The following is a 13,826-nucleotide window of genomic DNA, read 5'->3' as shown; positions in this document are numbered from 1 at the left end:
AGGGGGGAGTGGCCTCGGAAGGGGGCGTGGCCTCCGGTCTAAGCGAGATGGCGCCAAGGAGTGTTAGGGATAGCGGTGCCGCAACAGCGATAACTCGGCTGCTTAGGACAACTTGTTTCCCTGAAAGAGTGAGTATTTAAAAACACAAGTATTTAAGTGACACAAAATTTTGAAAAATAGTGACTCGCTCCCGGCTTCCGCCTCAAGAGCACAACAACCAATGATTTACCCGGCGCCCTGAATCGGCGTCTTAGGTAGTGGTTGGCAGGGGGGCGTGGCCTCGGAAGGGGGCGTGGCCTCCGGTCTTAGCGAGATGGCACCAAGGAGTGTTAGGGATAGCGGTGCCGCAACAGCGATAACTCGGCTGCTTAGGAGAACTTGTTTCCCTGAAAGAGTGAGTATTTAAAAACACAAGTATTTAAGTGACACAGAATTTTTTAAAGATAGTGACTCGCTCCCGGCTTCCGCCTCAAGAGCACAACAACCAATGATTTACCCGGCGCCCTGAATCGGCGTCTTAGGTAGTGGTTGGCAGGGGGGCGTGGGCTCGGAAGGGGGCGTGGCCTCCAGTCTTAGCGAGATGGTGCCAAGGAGTGTTAGGGATAGCGGTGCCGCAACAGTGATAGCTCGGCTGCTTAGGACAACTTGTTTCCCTGAAACAGTGAGTATTTAAAAACACAAGTATTTCAGTGACACAGAATTTTTAAAAATAGTGACTCGCTCCCGGCTTCCGCCTCAAGAGCACAACAACCAATGATTTACCCGGCGCCCTGAATCGGCGTCTTGGGTAGTGGTTGGCAGGGGGGGTGTGACCTCGGAAGGGGGCGTGGCCTCCCGTCTTAGCGAGATGGCGCCAAGGAGTGTTAGGGATAGCGGTGCCGCAACAGCGATGACTCGGCTGCTTAGGACAACTTGTTTCCCTGAAAGAGTGAGTATTTAAAAACACAAGTATTTAAGTGACACAGAATTTTAAAAAATAGTGACTCGCTCCCGGCTTCCGCCTCAAGAGCACAACAACCAATGATTTACCCGGCGCCCTGAATCGGCGTCTTAGGTAGTGGTTGGCAGGGGGGCGTGGCCTCGGAAGGGGGCGTGGCCTCCAGTCTTAGCGAGATGGCGCCAAGGAGTGTTAGGGATAGCGGTGCCGCAACAGCGATAACTCGGCTGCTTAGGACAACTTGTTTCCCTGAAAGAGTGAGTATTTAAAAACACAAGTATTTAAGTGACACAGAATTTTTTAAAGATAGTGACTCTCTCCCGGCTTCCGCCTCAAGAGCACAACAACCAATGATTTACCCGGCGCCCTGAATCAGCGTCTTAGGTAGTGGTTGGCAGGGGGGGCGTGGCCTCGGAAGGGGGCGTGGCCTCCAGTCTTAGCGAGATGGCGCCAAGGAGTGTTAGGGATAGCGGTGCCGCAACAGCGATAAATCGGCTGCTTAGGACAACTTGTTTCCCTGAAACGGTGAGTATTTAAAAACACAAGTATTTAAGTGACACAGAATTTTTAAAAATAGTGACTCGCTCCCGGTTTCCGCCTCAAGAGCACAACAACCAATGATTTCCCAGTGGTTTCTGACATTACAACACTTCTTACTCTGGTCCCGCCAACTGCAACAACGTTCTCTGTCATAGATTTGAAGAACGCTTTCTTTTCGACCCCTATTCATCCTGACAGCCGATACCTTTTCGGATTCACTTTGAATAATAGATCGTATAGATTTTGTAGAGTTCCTCAAGGCTATACTGAGAGTCCCAGCATTTATAGCCAAGCGTTGAAACGACAATTGGATTCTTTTATTCTACCTGAAGGTGTGGCGCTTATACAATATGTCGATGATATCTTGTTGGCAGCCGATACCCCAGAACAATGTGAGGAATGTACATTGTCTTTGCTTGCTTTCCTGGCATTGTACAATCACAAAGTATCGAAGAAGAAATTGCAGTATTGTAGACCAAAGGTAACCTACTTAGGTCACCTTTTGTCTAAGGAGGGGCGTGCACTTACACCCGATCGTATTCAAACAATTTTGGATACGCCAACACCCTCCACGCAGAAAGATGTCCGAGCTTTCTTGGGTCTCACTTCCTTTTGTAGACAGTGGATATTAGGGTTTTCACACATAGTTAAACCACTGTTAGCACTTTTGACAAAGGATACCCAGTTCCCCTTCCCTGGACAAATGAGTGTGAGACTTCTTTCCAACAATTACGCCAGGCTCTTTGTTCAGCACCAGTGTTAGGCACCCCTGATTATACGAAGCCTTTTACATTGCATGTACAGGAGAGAGATGGATGTGCATTATCAATGTTAGTGCAGATGCACGGTGACAAACAGCGCCCTTGTGCATACTTCTCGGCAGTGCTTGATCCTGTTGCTCGAGCACTGCCTGGTTGTTTTCGCTCGGTTGCAGCGACAGCTGTGTCAATACGTCAGAGCGAGGGGATTGCGTTATCTCATAAGCTGTTGGTGTTGGTCCCCCATGCTGTCTATGCCCTTTTGAATCAGACAAAGACGCAGCATCTAACTAGTGCTCGTCTAACAGGATACGAGCTAACGCTGTTGGCTCCTCATAGTACACTAAATAGATGTGCAACACTAAACCCAGTCACGTTGTTGCCCTTTCCCGTGACTCAGCCTGAGGCGCAAGAGACACATGACTGTGTCTTTAAGACCGAGGAACAGACAAAGGGTCGTATTGATTTACAAGATACTTTATTTTATTTTATTTACGGATTTTGTAAAGCGCACGGCTACCCCCAACGGGGGTGTCCCGGCGCTAAAAAACTGTCAGCAGGAGAGGAGGAAGTAATCTAAACAGATGAAAATAGCCAAGTCTTGAGGCGTCTGCGGAATAGCACTTCAGAAGGAGCAAATCTAAGATCAATTGGTAGACTGTTCCAATATTTGGCTGCAAGGACAGCGAAAGCTCTACCCCCCATTCTTGTGCGACGGAATCTTGGCACAACCATGAGGCGCAGATTGTTGGAACGGAGATCCCTGACCGAGTAGGACAATCTCAGTCTTTTTCTTAAATAATCTGGGCCAGTTCCATTCAAAGCTCGAAAGGCGAGGATGAGCGTTTTGAACTTGATGCGATTGGCGATAGGCAGCCAATGAAGCTCTTTACGAAACGCTGAAATAGGATGTCTGTAAGAAATGTTGCCAATCAGTCTTGCGGCGGCGTTCTGCACCACCTGGAGACGTTCAATTTGGTATAGAGGGGCCCCCGCATATAAACTGTTAGCATAATCCAGGTGGGCGGTAATTAAGGCCTGGGTGACAGTTCTGCGTGCCTCCATTGGCAAGAATGGAAAGATCTTCCTCATCATTTTTAATTTACCATAGCAAATCGACGTGACCTTATTGATTTGAGGGCTGCAGGATAGTGTATCATCAAATATAAACCCCAGGTTACGGGCAGAGTGAACCGGGGTAGGGGGAGGGTTAAGTATCGTTGGCCACCAAAGTGAGGGTGGAATGGCCATTTTTTGATTGAAAAACAACACCTCCGTCTTATCGGTATTCAATCGCAAATGGTTAGTGGACATCCAAGAACAGATTTCGCCAAGACAGTGGCGGAAACTGGAGAGGCTGGAGTCAGAGTGATCGCTAAAAGAGAATATGAGCTGAGTATCATCAGCATAAGAGATCACTCTGACTCCGCATGCCTCTACTACCTTGGCCAAAGGGGCTAGGTAAACATTGAAGAACAAGGGGCTTAACGCTGAGCCCTGTGGAACTCCGCGCGCCAGAGGTTTGCATTCTGATTCAAAAGGTCTAAGAAGAACCCTCTGTGATTGTCCTTGGAGGAAGGAACGCAGCCACGCTAAGGCAACGCCGCTCACTCCAATCTGCACCATACGGTCAAGAAGGATTTTATGTGACACCGTATCGAAAGCGGCGGACAGGTCGAGGAGGACCAACATGGCCTCCTCGCCCTTGTCCACACACTCTCGCACAGTCTCTGATACTTCTAACAGTGCGGTCTCAGTGCTGAAACCAGTACGGAAACCGGACTGGGAATCATGCAAAAGAGAATTGGTCTCTAGGTATTCTGCTAGTTGAAGTTGGACTGCCTTTTCCAAAACCTTCGCGGGTTTCGGAAGGAGAGAAATAGGCCGATAATTACTAAACTGAGTAGGGTCGGCATCGGATTTCTTTAAGATGGGCACAAGCAGAGCTTCCTTCCAGGCTGAGGGGAATTGGCCTAACTGTAGAGAGGCGTTCCAGATGGAAGTAAGTGGCTCTAACAGTAAGGTAGATAACTCACTCATAATTTTTGAGGGAACCGGGTCCAAAGGGGAACCAGATTTGCACAGTAATAATAGTTTACGTGCAAGATCAGGGGTGAGATCCTTAAAGGCGACTAATGTAGGAGCAGTGTCCTGGTTAATTAAAACCATGGAAAGGGGAAGGTCAAGGGCTCCAGCAGGAGGGAAGGAAGATGCGATTTTGTCAATTTTTTCTTGAAAGAAGTCTGATAGTCCATTACAAAAAGACTGACTAGCAAGATTATTAGGTGTCATAGCAGGGGGTTTAACAAAATCCTTGACAATTTTAAATAGTGTTTTTACCGAATTGTCTGCGTCTTTAATTTGGGAGGCAAAAAACTCTTTCATGGCCAATTTTTTTAATTTAGTGAATTTCCTAAGGGCCATTCTGTAAATAGATTTAGCCTCGGAGTCATACGTAAGTCTCCATTTACGTTCGAGTTTTTTACAGTGGCTTTTTTCTTTACGAAGGGCATCTGAAAACCAAGGAGCAGATGGGCGAGATCTTGCAGATGACATAGATGTACAAGGGGCAATTTCATCGATCGCTGCCGATAAGGTCGTGTTAAACTTAGTAACACAGTCATCAATGTTACCTAAGTAAGACTCCAGAGAGCAGCTAAATAATGGCTCTAGGGTAGTACAGGTGACCTTATGCCATTTTCTAGCATAGCCTGAACCTAGTTCCACCGGGATAGGTGCCTGAGGGATAGGGATATCAAACGCAAGCAAAAAGTGATCGGACCAAGTGAGGGGGAGGGAAGGATGCATAATTGTCCCTGAAAGGTTGGAGAAAAGAAGATCTAGTGTGTGGCCCGCTACATGCGTCGGGCCATGGATGAGTTGCGTCAGACTCAGGCTCTGGAGAGAGTCGAGAAAGCGTGTGGCTTGGGTACAGGTGGGGTCATCGACGTGGAGGTTAAAATCACCCAAAACTATAAAGTGTGGGTGCTTAAGGGATAGGTCCGTGATGACGTGCACCAGTTGTGATAGGGCAGAGGGAGAGGCTTTAGGGGGGTTGTAGACTAGGATGCCGGTAAGGTAGACTGCGGCAGAATCAGCAACAGAGAAATAAATGGCTTCAATCAGACCAATATTAGAAATTTTCTTGATAGTCATATTCAGGTGGGTTTTAAACAGGATGGCCAAGCCACCTCCTGTCTTTACAGATGTGGATGGAGAGCTGTGGGTGGATGGCTCTTGCTTGAAGTTACCAGATGGGACTACCTCAGCAGCATATGCAATTACTACACTACACACAATAGTGGAGACAGCACGCATACCTCAGAAATCAGCTCAAGCAGCAGAACTAATAGCGTTGACATGAGCGTGTGAGCTTAGTGCAGGATTATGCGTGAATGTCTATACGGACAGCCGCTATGCTTTCGGAGTAGCGCATGATTTCGGCCTGCTCTGGAAGGAAAGGGGCTTTTTGACATCACATGGAGCACAGATAATATACGGAGAATTAGTGCATAACCTTTTGACTGCACTAACCTATCCAAAGAAGATAGCTATAGTGAAATGTAGGGCACACAAGAAAGTGACAGATAAAGTGGGACAAGGAAATGCTTTTGTAGACCGAGTAGCACGTGAAACCGCGATGCAGCCTGACTCCACTCCGTTGTTAGTTGTGAAGTCACAAGCTGAGCGGTGGCACGATGCTAGGAAAGAGGTACTAGAGATACAAAGGACCGCTTCCGACAAAGAATGGGAGCAATGGTCTAAGGATGGAGAATTGGACGATGATAGTTGTTGGAGGAATAAGCAGATGGATAAGTGGAAGTTACCCACAGCCTTTGTACAACCTATGGTTCAAATGGCACATGGGCTAGCACATGTTGGAGCTTCGGCAATTGTGAAATTGCTTACGCAAGTTTGGGAGCATCCAGAGATTGCTAGCACGGCTAAGAGAGTAGTACAGACCTGCATGATTTGTCTTAAGTACAATCCAGGAAAAGGGACACGAATTCCAGCAGGAGGATTTGCAACACCTACTGCGCCTTTTGAAGTATTGTAAATGGATTATATTCAGCTGGAACGCTGTAATAATCTAAAATATGTCCTGGTTGTGGTTTGTGCATTCAGAAAATGGATTGAAGCATACCCTACGAAGGACAATACTGCGATGACTACGGCAAAGGTATTATTGAAGGAATTCTTTCCTCGATACGGTGTTTGCAGATTGTTGTGGAGTGACAACGGGCCTCATTTTGTAGCGGACATTGTTAAGTATGTCCTGAAAGGATTGGGGATAACGCAGAAGTTTCATGTAGTGTTCCACCGCAATTAGCAGGATTGGTGGAAAAGTACAATGGCACTCTGAAACTCAAGATAGCAAAAACACCTGCCTCTACCTCTCTGACTTGGCCAGATGCTTTGCCTTTGGCATTATTGTCTATCAGATCAGTACCGCATTCTCGGACGGGCCTTACGCCCTATGAGATAGTGTTCGGGCGCCCCATGAATATATGGGGAGTGCCCAAGCCAAGCTCAGTGTATGATGTACCTTGTGTTTTAATGAATGACTATTTGGCACAATTAACTGATAGTTTGGTTTTTATTCACCAACAGGTTCGAGAAGCACTCCCGGACCGGTCCACAGGAGAAGGCCATAATCTCCGGCCTGGCGACTTCGTCCTCGTGAAGTCCTTTGAGAGGTCGAGCAGTCTGGAGCCGAGGTGGTGCGGTCCCGAACAAGTCCTCCTCGCCACAAGAACAGCTGTGCGGGTCACCAACCGGAAAAATTGGATCCATTCCATCCATTGCCGGAAGGTGTAACCTGGCCTGGTGGAGCCTGCTGTATTGACCGACCATCGAGAAATCCTGACTGCGGAGAAAGGCCGTGCTGTGGTACCTGACGAATCTGAAGAGTTCTTCCCGGACCCGACAATCCCTGGATCAAGAAGATATAATCTGCGACCAAGGAAAGAACCTGCAATTGTGTGAGAAGTTGTCAGAACGGTCCCTAGGTCAGTGAAACAGAGAGCCGATGAGGCAAGGGGGGGGGGGGGATCAGCCCTGCATTAGTGTAGTGACGCCCGTCTTGGCCCGCTGGTGAAGAAATCAACGGCTACCTAGGGGGAAGAGTTCTGACAACACTTTAGTTTCAGGAAGATACTATTTGTACATTTGTTCGAATGGATAAGAAGAAGATTTTTTGTTCTGTAGGATTCATCGCTGCTGTAGCAGTTGTTGCTACAATCACGTGGTTTGTTGAGGATAAAGTTCCTGCCCGTGAATTGTATGTTGTTTCTACTCCAGTCCCAGATGAGCATTTCTTTTATACACTCCCATATCAAGAGTTGAAGCATCGACAGTCATATTTGAATAACACTTTCATTCAGATGCTGCACCATACCCACGTTGCTACTAATGCCAGGAACTGTTGGATATGTGGGATGATGCCGGCACACCAAAAGAAAGGGGGAACATCGTTCATACCTCTCCCTTTCTCTCATAATGGCTCTTGTCAAGCATGGTACACTTTGCTTTTTGCTACGAGAAAACCTACAGTGGGTAGATTGCTTTTCAGACTGAATAAAGAATGCCATCAAGATAAGGAAGGCTATCCACAAGACAACTGAACTATATGGGAGCGGGAAGAATATCGACCGGACAATGATTCAACGCCTTATATCTTTACGAACACTAGAGACACTGTCGGAAATGAGAAATTTGTGATCTCAGTAGCCCAAGCACAAGCAGATTTATGTGTACAGAGTGTAGGCCATATCCCTGTCGGTGTTAGTGATTGTATTGTTGTATTGAATATTGATGGTTTGAACAACAGCACATTCCTTGCCTCTCATAATACTTACTTTGTATGTGGAAATAGAGGCTATTATCGATTAACAGCTGGATGGTCTGGAGTATGTTATGTATCATTTTTATTACCACCTGTATTCTTGGCACCTGCATCGTATCATAAAGATTTGAAATTACTGAATAATGTGACTGTAAACAGATACAAACAAACTTTGTCCGTTGATGACATAGATCAGACAGACACTAGTTTGCAGCAATATATAGATTTCAATTTAGGATTGTTTTTCTTCGTAGGAGCTGCTCTGAATAGTAGAAAGATACGACGACTAACGAGAGTAGTAGAAGCTGTTACTAATCAAACTGCCGCAGCCCTTGGCAATCTCACCGAAGAGCTAGAAATTACCAGGATTGTTGCGTTACAGAACAGGATGGTGTTAGATGTGATGTTAGCAGATAGAGGCGGGGCTTGTAGAATTATTGAAAGTAGTTGTTGTGTTTTTATCCCCGATCATACTCCTTCTGTGTACAAAGCCAACAATAAATTACATAAGATTGCAGCTGATATACATGTCGAAAATGGGACTTGGACGTTCTCTGGTTGGTTCTGGACTCTGATCTCCACATGGGGTTGGAAAGTTATCACTGGACTTTGTATAGTTATTGCAATCATGTTTACGTGTTGTGTATGTATCCAATGTAGTCCAATGATATGTTCTTTATGTGTTTCATTTTGTGTGCATAATAAACGATCCGTTGCTGAGGCTGTCCATCAGAAAACCATAACTAGAGAGATAGCTGAAATGATGAGCATCGATATTAACGATGAGTATCTAGATTATCCAAGAAAACCGAATGTCTTCAGCAAATGCTGAAAGGGTCGTCTGTTGTAAATAAAACAGCGATAGTATTAAGCATTAGCTGAAGACATGATATCGTGTCTTTTTGCTCGTTTTCCCGCCCGTACTTTAAATACGGCCAGACTCCATTTTGTTTTCTGGCCTCCATCTTGTGTGCCATACATCGCCATGTGCCCGACATGTGGCGAGTCCTACCTCTCTGCTAGTCACCTCTGAAGTTTGCCCAGCAACAAGCTATAAATAGTTCTTTGTGCGTCTAGCGCATGCTCAGTAGGAGTCACATCTGTCTTTGTTTAGCGTAGATAGGAATGTGTATTTCGGCGGGTCTCAAGAACCGTTAACTCCACCCATGTATCGATCATGTTCAAGAAATGTCCATATATGGTTGTAAATCATGTCTTGAGTTGTATCCGCCTACTTATGAGCCCCTTCTTTGTGTATAAAAGGGCACTGTGTGTCTGAGTTCTTTGTGCTACCTTGTACAATACTGTAGAGTGTTGTGTGGGCTGTAGTACCACCTTTAAAGGTTTATTAAACTATGTCTTTGTATTTCCAGTTTCCGTGCCAAATTCTTTGTGTAGTCTGAGGACTCCGAGCACAGAAGGGCGAACCCTTTGCATTTGCAGGCCTTGCTGAGGCCTGTACTCATCACTGTGAAGAGCTGGGTGTGTCTGCAGTCTCAATACGTGTGGCCAAAATGGGGGTGAAGCAGAGGAAAAACTCCCTTAGTGCTCCAGATCTCCGGCACCTCGCCCTGCAGCCACTCAATCACAAAGCTGCCCAAAGCACGATCGCCGAGGAGAGCAATGGAGTCAAGAATCAAGACAGCCGGGGGAAGGAACATGGCGGGGGAAGGAACATGGCGGTGGCAGGCTAGCGGCTGACGCGGAGCTCTTCACCTGAGCACATGGATGTGATGTCCCGACAGAATCTTTGCGGTGGAAGAACTGGTAGCGTGAAGCTTGCGAGCTTCTTCTAGGTAGAAAAACGAGTTTTTGTTTTCCCTTTCATGTAAATATCGAGGAGAATTGAGGCTGCGGCAAGCGGAGAACAACGGAGAGTAGCGGTCGGCGGTCGGCACTAGGACCCTTGGACCTGGGGATGGTTGCAGCCGCGAACGTGTGCCGGGAGGACGCGGAGGAAGGGCGGACGCAGGACACGAGAGGCGAGGCTGTGAGAGCGGTGAAAGCAGATCTGGGAAACGCGGCGGAGGAATCTGTTACGAACGCGGGAGCTTTCCCAAGGCAGCCCCACATATTAAAGATAAGTCCTAATTCAGCCCCACATATTAAAGATAAGTCCTAATTTGAGACGCTGCGGTGAAATTCGGGAGGGGGTTATTTGGAAGTGGGATACTTGGCAGCACATGAGAAGTGTTTTTCCGTTGCAGCATTACAGAGGACCTGTTTGCTGGGGGCATTTTTCAATAAACAGATACCTCTCCCCAGTTACTCCAATTACCCCTGCTAGAGGTAGAGTTCGTATGGAAGCAGCTTCGTCTGCGGCAGCAGTAGTAGCACCAGTTCTGTTTAATCAGAGGGAAGAAAGCCCAGATACCGTGTCTGATACTGATACTCTCACGCCGGTAGACTCATACTCAGCTAAAGTTACTAGAGTCTCAGAGCATAAGGGGAAGGACCGGGCAAACAGTAAGCAGGCTAAGAGCCGAGGAGAGGTAGTTAAGAATAGATATCAGTTGAGGTCAAAACAAGAATTAAAGCAGCAGGGGGTTCTAGATTCAACTAAACTCGGCGAGAAGGTGAGACCCTCACCTCTTATTCCACATAAAAGTAAGAGGAAAACGAGTTCTAAGAAAACTATTAGTAGTAAACCTCCCCAGCAGATTTCAACGCTAAAAAATACTCCCTCTCTTAAAAGTTACTTCAAGGTGTTAGAGAAAATGAATTCTTTAAAAGAAGGAGCAGATATGGAAGAGGCCCAGCGGTCTATCCAGAATATGGTGCCTCCCTCCTTATCTGGTTCAGTCTTGGCTAACAGGTATTCCCCGTTAGCTGAAATTCAAACCGAGGAAGTTCTAGAAGACTCAGAGAGTCCAGTCAACACAGACAATGATATACCAATAAGTGGTGGCAATACCAATAGTCCCTCCGACAATCCTCCCTCTCATCAAGACTCCTTGAATCTACAGACATCAGAGACAGCAGGATGTAGTCATATTGAATCTGTGGAAAACCCCAAAAGTGCATCCACTTTAGCACCTAAAACTCATCTTACGTTAGAAAAAGACACAGAAAAAGACACAGGATGGATCTCTACTTCCCCCCAGGAGTTTGATAAGATTGGACTTCTGCTTCATTCTTTGAGAAGTGACTTGTTGGAGAAGTTCGAAATCTCTGAGACAAATCAAAAAAGACTACATGATAGGTTTGATTTACTAGAAACCAGATTGGAAAGGGTAGAAGCACGAACAGTTACCTTGGAGAAAAAGGTCTCTACCCTCTCAGTTACCACAACAGAAAACAGCGAGGAACTAAGCGCCTTAAAGAAACAGAATAAGGATTTAATGATGGATATGGAAAGACTCGAGACTCACTCGAGACGGAACAACCTCCGTATTCTAAAGATACCTGATGGAGAGGAAGTAGGGGATATAAAAGCCTTTGTTTGCAGACTCCTAAGAGAAGGGGTATTGAAAGATCGTCCGGATATAGATCTCGAAGCGGAGATTCAGAGAGTACATAGAGACCCTTTCAGAATACACCAAGATCGTAAAGGGCCCAGGAAAATATAGAGTAGTTTCTTTTCTGTAACTCCAGTTCTGTAGTAGGGGTATCTCTGTTATAGTCATAATCTAGTGAATAGTCCCGCCCATGTGCGTGGACCCCGGAGCAATCAAAAATAATCTCTTAAAGTGTCGAAAAAATGCAGACCTGCACAGACACTTAAGAGAGAATTTAAAGACATATAATGCAGCCTATAACAGGCTACACTGTCCAGTACTTCAGCTAGAAATTCCACCAAAAATCCACAAAACAGCAAAGCCTGTCCAGATTTCCCTTGCCTTATGCAAAAAACCCTCTGAATGATAGAGAGGAAGACATGGACAGACAAGCCCCATAGGCTGCCATTATGTGACTCAGAATAGGATACTGTGCCTTTAAGAGAACTTTCCAGTACTTCACAGTATCCCAGAATGCCCTGCAGGTCCCTCTTACTTTCAGTTCTTTTTGAAGGAGTAACACGCCAGACCTGTAGCATTCCTTACATAAATATCTGTCTCCACCGGGGAGGAGGGCGGGCGCTTATGACTATAACAGAGATACCCCTACTACAGAACTGGAGTTACAGAAAAGAAACTACTCCTTCTGTAGCAGGGGATCTCTGTGTATAGTCCTAATCTAGTGAATAGAATGGCAAGCCCATCCCCACACCAAAGCGGCGGTCGAGAAAAGAAACCAACACCACTATTGTGCGAACAAATTCCGCAGCGAAGCCTGTCCAACCTGAGCATCAGTGTCCAGACAGTAATGCTTAGCAAAGGTATGAACCGACTTCCAAGTGGCAGCCTTGCAAATTTCTGCAATCGGCACATTAAGGAGCAAGGCTGTCGTGGCAGCTTTGCCCCTGGTGGAATGAGCCTTAGGCTTACCTCCTAAGGTCTTATTAGCTTTCTGGTAACATAGTTGTATGCAGGACACAATCCACTTAGAGATGGATTGCTTAGAGGTCGCAAGACCCGTCCTGACCGATCCATAATTGATAAACAATTGGTCTGACCTACGAATACCTTTGGTCTTATCCAGATAAAATTTCAACACCCTCCTAACATCCAGGGAATGTAAAGACCTTTCCACTGGAGATGAAGGATTCTGTAAAAACGTAGGCAAAGTTATAGTTTGGTTGACATGAAAGTCAGAAATAACCTTGGGAAGAAATTTAGGGTGAGTACGCATAACAACCTTAGTAGCATGAAATACAGTATAAGGTTCATTACAACACAACGCCTGAATTTCACTCACCCTGCGGGCCGATGTAATGGCCACGAGGAACGCCGCCTTCCAGGACAGGTTGTGAGAAGTTGGCCTGATATGCAATGCTCACTATTCCAGTGATCACTATGTATCAATCCAATCAACCCTTATTGATGATTGGTTGTAAGTCAACCGTAGACTAGCTATCCTAGTAGCATGGACAAGAGCAGTCTTTAGGCTAGACTCTAGAGGGCGTGTTAAGCCAGCTGTTATACCATCACATATACCCCTTGAACACCAAGTGAAAGGACACCACACAAGTTGTTATGAAAATAAAAGTATATTTATTTAGAACACAACAGCCCTGGACTCTTTATGAGGACAGGGCGCTAAGCACAATACAAAGCTCTTATGAAAATACTGAAAGTCGCACAATTTACACAAATGCCCGAGGGGCACGAAAAACCATATACTCTAAAAGTGGAATGCGAAATTACTAGCAGGTAAGTACTACTCTAATAGGCTTTAGGATCGCTAGGACTGGACTACTGAACCTTCAGATTACTAGCAGGAGGCCTAGGGAGATCGGGTGCAGAGTGTGCACTCTCACGCGGGATGCGGGACAAAGTCTATGGATGCTAGATTTCGTAAAGTTAGTGTTATCGGACAAATCCGACTAGGTAGAGCTGAAACGAAAAAGGATATGGACCCTTGGATAGTTAAGCTATGCTGGAGCACCGAAATGCTGAGATTACCTAGCCCAGGGGCTGCGGCTGCATAGGTCTGAAAAGACGTTGGGAATCCTCGATGCAGTCTATGGAGCCTGAAAGAAGAAGTTGCTGGCAGGCGACCAGTGTTGAAGTTCGATGGGATCCAAGCCTGGATCAGTGATGGAGGATACCTGTAAGCAGAGGGGACCAAGTTCTGAATCACTAGCCAGTGATTAGATGGGCAACAGGATGGCACCGGACGAAGTCACCTCGACCAGGTGAGTGGG

At 46.2% G+C, this 13,826-nt stretch overlaps 1 protein-coding gene across 1 annotated transcript in view; it reads right to left on the bottom strand.

Annotated features, from left to right (window-relative positions):
- Positions 1 to 13,826, bottom strand: part of DNAH17 (dynein axonemal heavy chain 17) — a 15,539,113-nt gene that overhangs the window by 14,792,403 nt on the left and 732,884 nt on the right. The gene's annotated exons all lie outside the window — the stretch shown is intronic.

This window comes from Lissotriton vulgaris, chromosome 7 (assembly GCF_964263255.1).
Source record: "Lissotriton vulgaris chromosome 7, aLisVul1.2, whole genome shotgun sequence".
Classification (NCBI taxonomy): Eukaryota; Metazoa; Chordata; class Amphibia; order Caudata; family Salamandridae; genus Lissotriton; species Lissotriton vulgaris.
The sequence above is the reverse complement of the archived record's forward strand: the minus strand, read 5'-3'. Positions and strand labels throughout refer to the sequence as shown.